A 13,653-nucleotide genomic window follows, 5' to 3' on the forward strand; every position below is an offset into this window, starting at 1 on the left:
CGATCCCATTCAGCTCCTCGCTCTCCCCGATCCCACTCAGCTCCTCACTCTCCTCAACCCCACTCAGCTCCTCACTCTTCCCGATCCCACTCAGCTCCTCGCTCGCCCCGATCCCACTCAGCTCCTCACTCTCCCCGCTCCCACTCAGCTCCTCACTCTCGTCAATCTCACTCAGCTCCTCACTCTCCTCGATCCCACTCAGCTCCTCACTCTCCCCAATCCCACTCAGCCGCTCACTCTCCCCGATCCCACTCTGCTCCTCACTCTCCACGATCCCACTCTGCTCCTCACTCTCCCCGATCCCACTCTGCTCCTCACTCTCCCCGCTCCCACTCAGCTTCTCACTCTCCCCGTTCCCACTCAGCTCCTCACTCTCCCCGATTCCCGCTCAGCTCCTCACTCCCTCAATCCCACTCAGCTCCTCGCTCTCCCCGCTCCCACTCAGCTCCTCACTCTCCCCGCTCCCACTCAGCACCTCGCTCTCCCCGATCCCACTCAGCTCCTCACTCTCCCCGATCCCACTCAGCTCCTCACTCTCCCCGATCCCACTCAGCTCCTCATTCTCCCCGCTCCCACTCTGCTCCTCACTCTCCCCGATCCCACTCAGCTCTTAACTCTCCCCGATCCCACTCAGCTCCTAACTCTCCCCGATCCCACTCAGCTCCTAACTCTCCCCGATCCCACTCAGCTCCTCGCTCTCCCCGATCCCACTCAGCTCCTCGCTCTCCCGAATCCCACTCAGCTCCTCACTCTCCACGCTCCCACCCGGCTTCTCACTCTCCCCGATCCCACTCAGCTCCTCACTCTCCCCGATCCCACTCAGCTCCTCGCTCTCCCGAATCCCACTCAGCTCCTCACTCTCCACGCTCCCACCCGGCTTCTCACTCTCCCCGACCCCACTCAGCTCCTCACTCTCCCCGATCCCACTCAGCTCCTAACTTTCCCTGATCCCACTCAGCTCCTCACTCTCCTCAATCCCACTCAGCTCCTCGCTCTCCCTGCTCCCACTCAGCTCCTCACTCTCCCCGATCCCACTCAGCTCCTCACTCTCCCCGCTCCCACTCAGCTCCTCGCTCTCCCCAATCCCACTCAGCTCCTCACTCTCCCCGCTCCCACTCAGCTCCTCACTCTCCCCGATCCCACTTTGCTCCTCACTCTCCCCGATCCGACTCTGCTCCTCACTCTCCCCGCTCCCACTCAGCTCCTCACTCTCCCCGATTCCCGCTCAGCTCCTCACTCCCTCGATCCCACTCAGCTCCTCGCTCTCCCCGCTCCCATTCAGCTCCTCACTCTCCCCGCTCCCACCTGGCTTCTCACTCTCCCCGATCCCACTCAGCTCCTCACTCTCCCCGCTCCCACTCAGCTCCTCGCTCTCCCCAATCCCACTCAGCTCCTCACTCTCCCCGCTCCCACTCAGCTCCTCACTCTCCCCGATCCCACTCAGCCCCTCACTCTCCCCGATCCCACTCTGCTCCTCACTCTCCCCGCTCCCACTCAGCCCCTCACTCTCCCCGATCCCACTCAGCTCCTCACTCTCCCCGATCCCACTCAGCTCCTAACTCTCCCCGATCCCACTCAGCTCCTCACTCTCCCCGCTCCCACCTGGCTTCTCACTCTCCCCGATCCCACTCAGCACCTCACTCTCCCTGATCCCATTCAGCTCCTCGCTCTCCCCGATCCCACTCAGCTCCTCACTCTCCTCAACCCCACTCAGCTCCTCACTCTTCCCGATCCCACTCAGCTCCTCGCTCGCCCCGATCCCACTCAGCTCCTCACTCTCCCCGCTCCCACTCAGCTCCTCACTCTCGTCAATCTCACTCAGCTCCTCACTCTCCTCGATCCCACTCAGCTCCTCACTCTCCCCAATCCCACTCAGCCGCTCACTCTCCCCGATCCCACTCTGCTCCTCACTCTCCACGATCCCACTCTGCTCCTCACTCTCCCCGATCCCACTCTGCTCCTCACTCTCCCCGCTCCCACTCAGCTTCTCACTCTCCCCGTTCCCACTCAGCTCCTCACTCTCCCCGATTCCCGCTCAGCTCCTCACTCCCTCAATCCCACTCAGCTCCTCGCTCTCCCCGCTCCCACTCAGCTCCTCACTCTCCCCGCTCCCACTCAGCACCTCGCTCTCCCCGATCCCACTCAGCTCCTCACTCTCCCCGATCCCACTCAGCTCCTCACTCTCCCCGATCCCACTCAGCTCCTCATTCTCCCCGCTCCCACTCTGCTCCTCACTCTCCCCGATCCCACTCAGCTCTTAACTCTCCCCGATCCCACTCAGCTCCTAACTCTCCCCGATCCCACTCAGCTCCTAACTCTCCCCGATCCCACTCAGCTCCTCGCTCTCCCCGATCCCACTCAGCTCCTCGCTCTCCCGAATCCCACTCAGCTCCTCACTCTCCACGCTCCCACCCGGCTTCTCACTCTCCCCGATCCCACTCAGCTCCTCACTCTCCCCGATCCCACTCAGCTCCTCACTCTCCCCGATCCCACTCAGCTCCTAACTTTCCCTGATCCCACTCAGCTCCTCACTCTCCTCAATCCCACTCAGCTCCTCGCTCTCCCTGCTCCCACTCAGCTCCTCACTCTCCCCGATCCCACTCAGCTCCTCACTCTCCCTGCTCCCACTCAGCTCCTCACTCTCCCCGATCCCACTCAGCTCCTCACTCTCCCTGCTCCCACTCAGCTCCTCACTCTCCCTGCTCCCACTCAGCTCCTCACTCTCCCCGCTCCCACTCAGCTCCTCACTCTCCCTGCTCCCACTCAGCTCCTCACTCTCCCTGCTCCCACTCAGCTCCTCACTCTCCCTGCTCCCACTCAGCTCCTCACTCTCCCTGCTCCCACTAAGCTCCTCACTCTCCCTGATCCCATTCAGCTTCTCGCTCTCACCACTCCTGCTCCTGCTCCTGTAAATGAGGCAGACAGACGAGGGAACAACTCCCACAGCCCCACGTCCCCACTCTCAAATGAACCTGCAACACAGGAAATGGCATGTGAACCAAAATTCAATCCTTTTTATCAGAGACTGATCCCACTCAGCTCCTCACTCTCCCCGATCCCACTCAGCTCCTAACTTTCCCTGATCCCACTCAGCTCCTCACTCTCCTCAATCCCACTCAGCTCCTCGCTCTCCCTGCTCCCACTCAGCTCCTCACTCTCCCCGATCCCACTCAGCTCCTCACTCTCCCCGATCCCACTCAGCTCCTCACTCTCCCTGCTCCCACTCAGCTCCTCACTCTCCCCGATCCCACTCAGCTCCTCACTCTCCCCGCTCCCACTCAGCTCCTCGCTCTCCCCAATCCCACTCAGCTCCTCACTCTCCCCGCTCCCACTCAGCTCCTCACTCTCCCCGATCCCACTTTGCTCCTCACTCTCCCCGATCCCACTCTGCTCCTCACTCTCCCCGCTCCCACTCAGCTCCTCACTCTCCCCGATTCCCGCTCAGCTCCTCACTCCCTCGATCCCACTCAGCTCCTCGCTCTCCCCGCTCCCACTCAGCTCCTCACTCTCCCCGCTCCCACCTGGCTTCTCACTCTCCCCGATCCCACTCAGCTCCTCACTCTCCCCGCTCCCACTCAGCTCCTCGCTCTCCCCAATCCCACTCAGCTCCTCACTCTCCCCGCTCCCACTCAGCTCCTCACTCTCCCCGATCCCACTCAGCCCCTCACTCTCCCCGATCCCACTCTGCTCCTCACTCTCCCCGCTCCCACTCAGCCCCTCACTCTCCCCGATCCCACTCAGCTCCTCACTCTCCCCGATCCCACTCAGCTCCTAACTCTCCCCGATCCCACTCAGCTCCTCACTCTCCCCGCTCCCACCTGGCTTCTCACTCTCCCCGATCCCACTCAGCACCTCACTCTCCCCGATCCCATTCAGCTCCTCGCTCTCCCCGATCCCACTCAGCTCCTCACTCTCCTCAACCCCACTCAGCTCCTCACTCTCCCCGATCCCACTCAGCTCCTCGCTCGCCCCGATCCCACTCAGCTCCTCACTCTCCCCGCTCCCACTCAGCTCCTCACTCTCCTCAATCTCACTCAGCTCCTCACTCTCCTCGATCCCACTCAGCTCCTCACTCTCCCCAATCCCACTCAGCCGCTCACTCTCCCCGATCCCACTCTGCTCCTCACTCTCCACGATCCCACTCTGCTCCTCACTCTCCCCGATCCCACTCTGCTCCTCACTCTCCCCGCTCCCACTCAGCTTCTCACTCTCCCCGTTCCCACTCAGCTCCTCACTCTCCCCGATTCCCGCTCAGCTCCTCACTCCCTCAATCCCACTCAGCTCCTCGCTCTCCCCGCTCCCACTCAGCTCCTCACTCTCCCCGCTCCCACTCAGCACCTCGCTCTCCCCGATCCCACTCAGCTCCTCACTCTCCCCGATCCCACTCAGCTCCTCACTCTCCCCGATCCCACTCAGCTCCTCATTCTCCCCGCTCCCACTCTGCTCCTCACTCTCCCCGATCCCACTCAGCTCTTAACTCTCCCCGATCCCACTCAGCTCCTAACTCTCCCCGATCCCACTCAGCTCCTAACTCTCCCCGATCCCACTCAGCTCCTCGCTCTCCCCGATCCCACTCAGCTCCTCGCTCTCCCGAATCCCACTCAGCTCCTCACTCTCCACGCTCCCACCCGGCTTCTCACTCTCCCCGATCCCACTCAGCTCCTCACTCTCCCCGATCCCACTCAGCTCCTCACTCTCCCCGATCCCACTCAGCTCCTAACTTTCCCTGATCCCACTCAGCTCCTCACTCTCCTCAATCCCACTCAGCTCCTCGCTCTCCCTGCTCCCACTCAGCTCCTCACTCTCCCCGATCCCACTCAGCTCCTCACTCTCCCCGATCCCACTCAGCTCCTCACTCTCCCTGCTCCCACTCAGCTCCTCACTCTCCCCGATCCCACTCAGCTCCTCACTCTCCCTGCTCCCACTCAGCTCCTCACTCTCCCTGCTCCCACTCAGCTCCTCACTCTCCCCGCTCCCACTCAGCTCCTCACTCTCCCTGCTCCCACTCAGCTCCTCACTCTCCCTGCTCCCACTCAGCTCCTCACTCTCCCTGCTCCCACTCAGCTCCTCACTCTCCCTGCTCCCACTAAGCTCCTCACTCTCCCTGATCCCATTCAGCTTCTCGCTCTCACCACTCCTGCTCCTGCTCCTGTAAATGAGGCAGACAGACGAGGGAACAACTCCCACAGCCCCACGTCCCCACTCTCAAATGAACCTGCAACACAGGAAATGGCATGTGAACCAAAATTCAATCCTTTTTATCAGAGACTGATCAGTTTTTCAAAATTTTTGTCTTTAAAAATGTTTGACTGATTAATACTTATTTCTAATCTGTGTGCATGTATGTTAAATGATTTTTCCCCATGTTTACTAACTGATAAATTCTTTTTTTTTGCAAATATATTTATTAGCAATTTTTTTTAACTTTATAAACTTATTGAAAAAAGCAATCAATCACAAATATCAGTATAATAAAAAGAAAAAAAATCACAAATTACAATGCAACTACTATTTACTAACTATTAACCTACTCTATAATACAAAGCAAACCCTAACACTCTGCAAAGCAACAGCAAAAAAAAGAAAGAAAAGCAACAAAAGAACAAAAAAACCCACAAAATACAGAACAGCTATGCTCGGCGCAAGGCTCCCAAACATAGGAACGGGAGCATTGTACACATATCCGTATTAACCCGGGACACCCCCTCCAGGGCCCACGGCTTGACAAATCTAATCATCCTGGTTAAACAAGAGCCCGACTTAAGATAACTGATAAATCTATATCCAAATAACTCAAGTAGGGCTGTCATGTCTAATAAAAATTGTCTGTTGTGTGGTGCACCATGTTTGTGAAAAAGTCCAAGGGAATGTGCTCCATCATTAATTTCTGCCATCCCAGCAAGCCCGGCGGGTTCTCAGACACCCAATTCATCAGAATATTCTTCCGTGCGCAGTGTACAAGAATATTACATCGTTTCTTCCCATGCGTGTCTAAAGATGGTAAATTCGGTAGACCTAAGAGGAGAGATATCGGGTCTATTTTGACTTCGGTCCTCAATCCCCTCCCTATCTCTCCCGCCACAGCGCTCCAATAAACACGGAGCCTGTGGCATGTCCAGAAGCAATGGGTAAGAGTACCTACACTTATCTTACATTTGGGGAACACTGAAGATGCCCCTTTTTTAAACTTCACCAGACGGTCTGGTGCCAGATGAGCCCTGTGCAGTAGTTTTAACTGTGTAGTGCATGTCCTGTTACAGATTGAGATCTTTCAAGTATTCTCCCATATGTTCTCCCATGTTTCAGAAGAGATCTCCACTCCCAGCTCTTGCTCCCAGACCTCACATAGCCGGTTAATATCCTGCCAGGCCCTGCCACCCAGCAGGCGATAGAGGGCACTAACCGAAAGGGTGCTTGTGGAATGTCACAACATCCTCTAAGGCTTATAGGGCTTAGTGAGAAGCATAGTCTTCTTCTGGATGAAATCCCTAACCTGAAAAAAACGGAAAAGGTCTCTGCTGCGCAACACATATTTGCGGCTCAGTTGCTCAAAAGACATCATAACCTCCCCCTCAAACAGGTCTGCCAAACTAGAAACTCCTCTCGCTGCCTGAACCCTGAGCCCATCATCCCTGGTCGGAACCCTGGCATGCCAACTATAGGTGTAAGTGGCAAACTCTTGGATAAACAACCCTCACTCTGACGCATCGCCCACCATGCCTTGACTGTACTAATGACAATGGGGTTCTGGCAGTGGTCCATAACTGTCCTCATCTTATCCATGAACAATAGGTTAATAAGAGGGCACTTTGCTTGGGAGGCCTCAATATCCAGCCATATTGAGTTTGGATCATTACCTACCCAATCGCAGACAAAGAACAACAGGGAGCTCAATTGATACCTTCTGATGTCTGGGAAATCAACTCCTCCCCCTCCTTGAGGCAACTGCAATTTAGTACGTTTGATGAGGGGCCGCCCACGATGCCAGACAAAGGAACCAAACCACCCCATAAGCTTCCGCAGCGTTGACCTGGGAAACATTATAGGGAGCATACGCATGGGATAAAGCAAACGATGAAGAACATTCATCTTAATTAATCGGAAGAGCCTCCCATCTCTGGACATCTCACCTAATATTGTCGAGCAAATGAGCAAAGTTAGTCCGAAATAACAGATCAAACTTGGGGGTAATAAAAATGCCTAGGTACTGGAACCCTGCCCGTGACCACTTAAAAGGGAACTTAGAGCCACCTTCGACTTCTGGCACATCCTTAAGGTTCCCCAAAGGCATAGCCTCCGATTTTGCAAAGTTAATCTTATATCTTGAAATAGCCCCAAATGAATTGATTCATTGTATCAAATGGGGTACGGAGGTGATCGGGTTTGATAAAAACAGAAGGACATCATCTGCGTACAATGTAATCTTGTGTGCCCTCGATCCCACTTCCGTGGCGGTTATGTGGACGTTCTGACGAATAGCCCCTGCCAGCGGCTCTATCACCAACGTAAACAACAACGGTGAGAGGGGGCAGCTTTGCCGACTACCCCTACCAATTGTAAAATTCCCAGACTTCACCCCGTTGGTGATGACCGCAGCCAGAAGGTGGTGATATGAAACCTCCACCCACCTAGCAAAGACTCCACCCAACCCAAACTGTTCTAAGACAAAAAAGATACGGCCATTCCAACCGGTCAAATGCTTTCTTTGCATCTAAGGAAATCACCAACCCCTGAATCGATCATTGCTGACAAACTAGGACCACATTCAGCAACCTTCTAATATTATTAGAGGACCCACAGCACCTTATAAAGCCTGTCTGGTCCTCTTTAATAATATGGGGCAACACCCTTTCCAATCTCAACGCCAGGATCTTGGACAGAATCTTGAAGTCTGAATTTAATAGAGAGGTGGGCCTGTATGCGGCACAATCCTCAGGAACCTTCCCCTTCTTAAGAATTAAGGAAATATTAGCTTCTGTCAAAGATGGTGGTAGGCATTCATGCATATCGGAGTGATTGTACATCTCCAACATCATCCCTGAGAGAATCCCTGTAAACTCCTTATAAAACTCACCCGGGAGACCATCAGGGCCAGGTGCTTCCCCACTCTGAAGTTGCCTAGCTGCCTCCTGTATTTCCTAAACTGTCAAGGGGACATTAAGGAGAGAGGCCTGTTCCAAGTTTACCCCTGGAAGGTCCAGGTTCTTAAAAAAGGTCTCTATTTTAGCACTCCTGTCTTCGCAACCTTCAGACCGATACAATACAGAGTAAAAGCTCCAAAAAGCCTCATAATCTTTTTAGCATCGTATGTAAGGACCCCGGCGCTGTCTCTGATTGCAGTAATGGATTGGGGAGCACGCTTTTTCCTAGTCAGGTATGCTAAATACTTCCCTGGCCTATCCCCATATTCGAACAGCCTCTGTCTAGCAAAAGCAAGTTCTTTCTTTGCGTTTTGTGTCAGTATTGAATTCAAGGCAGCCCGAAGGGCTGTGATCCGCTGTAGCTTAGACACCAAAGACCACGCAAAATGAGCTGCCTCCGTGGCTTTCAACCGCGTCTGAAGTAGACGCTGCTGTTCCTCCTTCTATCATTTCTGGCGGCTGAATAGGAAATAGCTAATCCCCCAACAAAGGCCTTAGCAGTCTCCCATAGCATGGACGGACTACTAGCCATGCCTGAGTTGATAGTCAAGAATTCCTGAAACTCCTTCAAAAAGTATTCCACAAATTTGGAATCCTTAAGGAGAAAAGGGTCCAAACGCCAGTGCCACAAACCTAGCCCTTCACTCTTAGCCTTAACCTCCAAATATACTGCTGCATGATCAGAGATCCCAATTTTCCCAATTTTACAACCCATAATCGAATCCAGAAGGGCCAAGGGAGCCAGAAACAGGTCAATCCTCGTGCGACATTTATGTGGGTTTGAAAAAAAGGTGAAGTCCCTGCCTGTAGGGTGAAGACATCTCCAAATATCCACCAGCCCCAACTCCTCGCATAAGTTAACCACCTGCTTGGCCTGCAAAGAAATAGTTAGGGGCCCACAAGGCATCCTGTCCACTGTCAGATCCAAAAGACAATTAAAATCCCCCCCCCCACATAATAATGTGCCGTGTTCCAAAAGCACTTAACTTAGAGAAAGCACTTATCAAAAATTTGAGGGGATGCACCAGAGGACAGTAGACGTTTAAAATGCCATATTCCTCCCCATGTATCAGGGTTTTAAGTATCACAAACCGTCCCTGCTCATCTTTCACCTGTTCTAATAATGTGAACGGAAGATTTTTCTGGATAAGTACTGCCACTCCCCTACTTTTAAACTAAAGGATGAAAAGAGTACCCGGTCATAACCCCTCTGTTGTAATTTCAGGTGTTTCCCATCATCAAGATGGGTTTCCTGCAACAAAGCGATATCAACCCTTTCCCTCTTAAGGCTAGAAAGCACTTTTTTCCTTTTAATAGGTGAATGACTTCCCTTAATGTTCCAGGTGCACCATTTAATAAGACACTTAGCCATATCCCCTTTCAGACACCCTTGAACCCCTCGGAGGGAGAACCCTGCTTACAAAGCACTGAGCATAAGTAAATAAAGACTCATAGAATCGAAAAAGTATATATACAAAAACTACTCTATCATAACTATAAACAACTATTCCTACCAAAAAACTACAAAGAAAACCAACTTTAGAACTTTGAATGGAAGACTTTTCCCCCTGCCCATAGGGAGCACTCACCCTACCCATCCCCTCTTTCACAGCTCCTTCAAACCTGGACTGTGCCCCAGCGTTAGGCCAGAAAAAAAATCAAGGAGGTGATCCTTAAATCAGAAGACAAAGTCAGGATGAGCACTCCACCCATCCCTGCTTCATGACACCCCTACTTGTGACCCCTACTAAAAGAGAAGCAGAACAAACAAAAAAAAGGAGAGAGACAACAAAGAACATCCACAAAATTTCCCACCAGAAAATCCAGTTATTAAAAAAAATAGGAACAACTTATTCCAAAGTCTTTTCCCCCCTTTCCAAAAAGGGAATTATTAGGGAGAAAGAAAGGAATAAAAAAAAGGATTGGAAAACATGGGGAAAAATAGAAAAGAGAACAAACATTAACCATATTCTTCAGGCCAATCCGTCTATTTTAAAGTGTCCACAAAGTTTTTAGCCTTATCCGCCGAGTCAGATGTATAAACTGAGTCCTCACGGCTGAAACGAAGCACTGTGGGGTATCTCTGGGAGTACTGGATGCCCAGGTTCCTCAGCCTCTTTTTAACTTCATTGAAGAACTTCCTCTTTCGGATTACAGCTGCTGAAAAATCCTGGAAAAACATGATTTTTGACCCCTTGTACAGCAGAGCTTGCAGATTATTTCCCAGTAATCGAGAGGCTTCTATGACTTTTGGCTTGTCCTTATATGAGTGGAAGTGCACTAGGACCGGGCGGGGGTGCTGCATCGGCCCTGACCTGTGCACTGGAACCCGATAAGCCCTTTCAATCTGCAGGCTGCTGGACTGGATGTGAAGGCCCAAAAACTTTGGCAGCCAGTTTTCAAAGAAGCTGACTGGCTGCTCACCTTCCTCACCTTCAGGGAGCCCGATAATTCGGAGATTTATCCTCTGACCCCGATTTTTGAGGTCGTCGATATGGTTTCGCAAGGCCCGCACCTCTCGCTCCAGCACCTAGATCCGACTGGATGAGGACTCCATTGCAGCTTCCGAGGCCTTAGTTCGACCCTCAACCTCTTCCGAGGCCCTAGATCTCCTGCTCATGCTCCTGCAGCATGGATGCGATAGGTTGCACCTGGGCACGAATCTCCCCACGGATTTCCTCAATTGCAGCCGCACCGTTCAAGGTAAGTCTCTGCATCGCCGCAGCCAATTCCTGTGCGTCTGTCAGGTCCCCAGGGGGTTCAGGAGAGGTTGCTGCTGCTGCAGTCTCTGGTGTGGTAGTTGCTGCAGAGGAGTGTCCTCCCTGCTGCTGTTTACTTGCTCCTTTTCCCTTTGGCATCCTTCCCACTCCCAAATATTAACAAATATGTGTTCTGTAAGGTTTTAAACTAACATTTCCACCACATAAGTTGGCCAGGGATGGCAGTAAACACTGGTATGCTTTGGCTGTTAGGCAGAACTGTCCACAGCAGTCCTACAGAATCGCCGCCATCTTGCCGAGTCCCACACTCTTCTTTTGTTAATTCTAGAAAGCCTGGTTAACAATGCTTGACATTGGTTCAGTGGTAGGACACAAGGTGGTAGCAGAAAGCTGCTTATGTGACTTGAGGACAGTAACACAGGGATCGGGACTGGGTCCATTATTGTTTGTGATATTCATAAACAATGTAAAGCAGATTGCATGTGTGTGTGTGTGTGTGTGTGCTGGGGGTGGGGGGAGGACGGTGTTGGTGATGATACGTAAGTTTGTCAATGACACAAAGATTGACCAGGTGGTTGACAGTGAAGAAGAAAGTCTTAGATTACAGGAAGATACAAATGGATTGGTCAGATGGGCAGATCAGTGGCAAGGAATTTAACCCTGAAAATTGTAAGACAATACATTTTGAAAGAACTAACAAGATGAAGGAGAACTCAATGAATAGCAGGACAGTAGGAAATCCTATGAAACAGAAGGATCTTGGTGGGTTGGGGGAGGGGTGCTGTCCACAGATCCCTGATGACAGCAAGACAAGTAAATAGGGCATTTACCTTCAGCACAGCATAGATTATAAGAGCAAGGAGGCTATTTTGAAATTATACAGTACATAACTTAGATTGGGCCACAGCTGGAGTACTGTGTGCATTTCTGATCACCACACTATAGGAAGGACCTGATTGCACTGGAGAGGTGCAGAAGAGATTGATCGGACATTTAAACTATAAAAATAGATTGGATAAGTCACTAATTTCTTGGGAGGAGAGAAGGTTGGGAGGGAACCTGATCAAAATTTATAAGATTAAGAGGGGGCAGAGACAAAGTGAATAGAAAACAGCTGTTCTCTTAGTTGAGGGGTCAGTAACAAGGTCCATAATTTTAAGGTGAAAGGCAGGAGGTTTAGAAAGTACTTGCGAAATTTCTTTTCACCCAGAGGGTGGCCAAACTCTGGAATGCACTGCATGAGAGGAAACATCAAATACTTTAAACAGTACTTGGATAAGCACTTGAAATGTCATAACCTTCAAGGCTATGGTCCAAGTCCTAGAAAGTGGGACAAGTGGATATTTAGAGTAATTTTTGTCAGTACTCAATGGGCTGAAGGCCTCTTGTGTACTATATGATGCTATGATTCTATGAAATTGACTCCTTTCTAAACATAAGTTTGTTTGAATCTGTGTAAAAGATATCCAGAAATGAAGGGATTCTTTTAACATTACATTTGTTATGACCACCTGAGGGGGCAGATGAATAACCAAGGAGAGTTAATTCATCCCTCCTCATGTGGGATTTTTACAGTTTGAGGTACTCCATCTGGATTTGGGCATCTCCACCTGGGCCCGAGCTATAATACCTACAGCAATTAGATAAGAATGAATGTAAATTGAGAGATACAGAATAGTCAGACTTCAATAAACAACAAACCAACACGATTTTGATATTTAAATGGATTAATTTGGACATTTTTAGAAATATTGATGATTTTTATCATATCTCACTAACTGATGTTATGAAGGTATAGAGGTGTACTGTATCTTTAAGAGAGTTGAAAAGCTAGCAAAGACTGAAAACGCAGAGTGTCCTGAACAAGATAACAATGTAACACTTGGTCAAAATAAATAGCAGCACCTAGGTTGCCATGTAATAAAAACAAATTCAAATTCAGACAATCAGTTTAAATTATGTCCCAAGCTACCAAACTCCATTTAGTATTTTGATAATATTAAAATCAATGAAATGGTCCAATGTTTTGGGGTATAAAACCAGACATTTTGAAAAGTTAGGGGGAGAACTGCCAAAGAACGGCAAATGTAAACTGCTAACTGAAGAGCTCTCTGAAAGGTATCTGTCTATAAGGAGTTTGCACAGCAGAACATTGAAACCGACCTGGAGTGAATCTACACAGGAAAATCTACAGAAGAGAATTGGCAAAGCTGACTGGTTTTGAAACTTTTTTTTTGTAAATCTTAATTGGGACTTTTTTATCGGACCAGTATTGTAGAATGAGAGGTAAAAGATAGGTTTAAGAGAAAAGAGTTGTAATTAGTTGTTAGTTAATACTTTCTGTTAGACTTAAAGAAATAAAGTAGTTAATTTTTACTTTAAATAGTGACCTCTAGGATAGTTCTTTGTCTCTCGAATTTTAACAGATTACAACACGGGGTGAATCATTTCTGTGTTGCTAGTTTAAATTAGCAGAGGGATTTACCCTGTGTCGTAACACTGACAAAGTTATAATGGATACATAAGAATATAAGAAATGAAGGAAAGGTAAAGTAAACTCTTCGGCTCACATGTCTATCGTCCATAAATTTCACATTTATGCAGAAAGTCTCATTCACTTTCTTCCTCCCTTGGCAACACACTTTATCCTCACTTTTCTTTGAGATAGATTATTTCTTTATTTTTCAATCCACTTGGCTGGTATCTAGTTCTAATGTTAATAACTGCAGATCTGAACTCTGCTTTTGTTTGTTCCTGGGATGTGGGAATCATTAAAATGCCAGGATTTGCTC

The sequence above is a fragment of the Chiloscyllium plagiosum genome, unplaced genomic scaffold (assembly GCF_037043375.1).
Source record: "Chiloscyllium plagiosum isolate Xiang-an unplaced genomic scaffold, Cpla_swu_hap1 HiC_scaffold_3, whole genome shotgun sequence".
NCBI lineage: Eukaryota > Metazoa > Chordata > Chondrichthyes > Orectolobiformes > Hemiscylliidae > Chiloscyllium > Chiloscyllium plagiosum.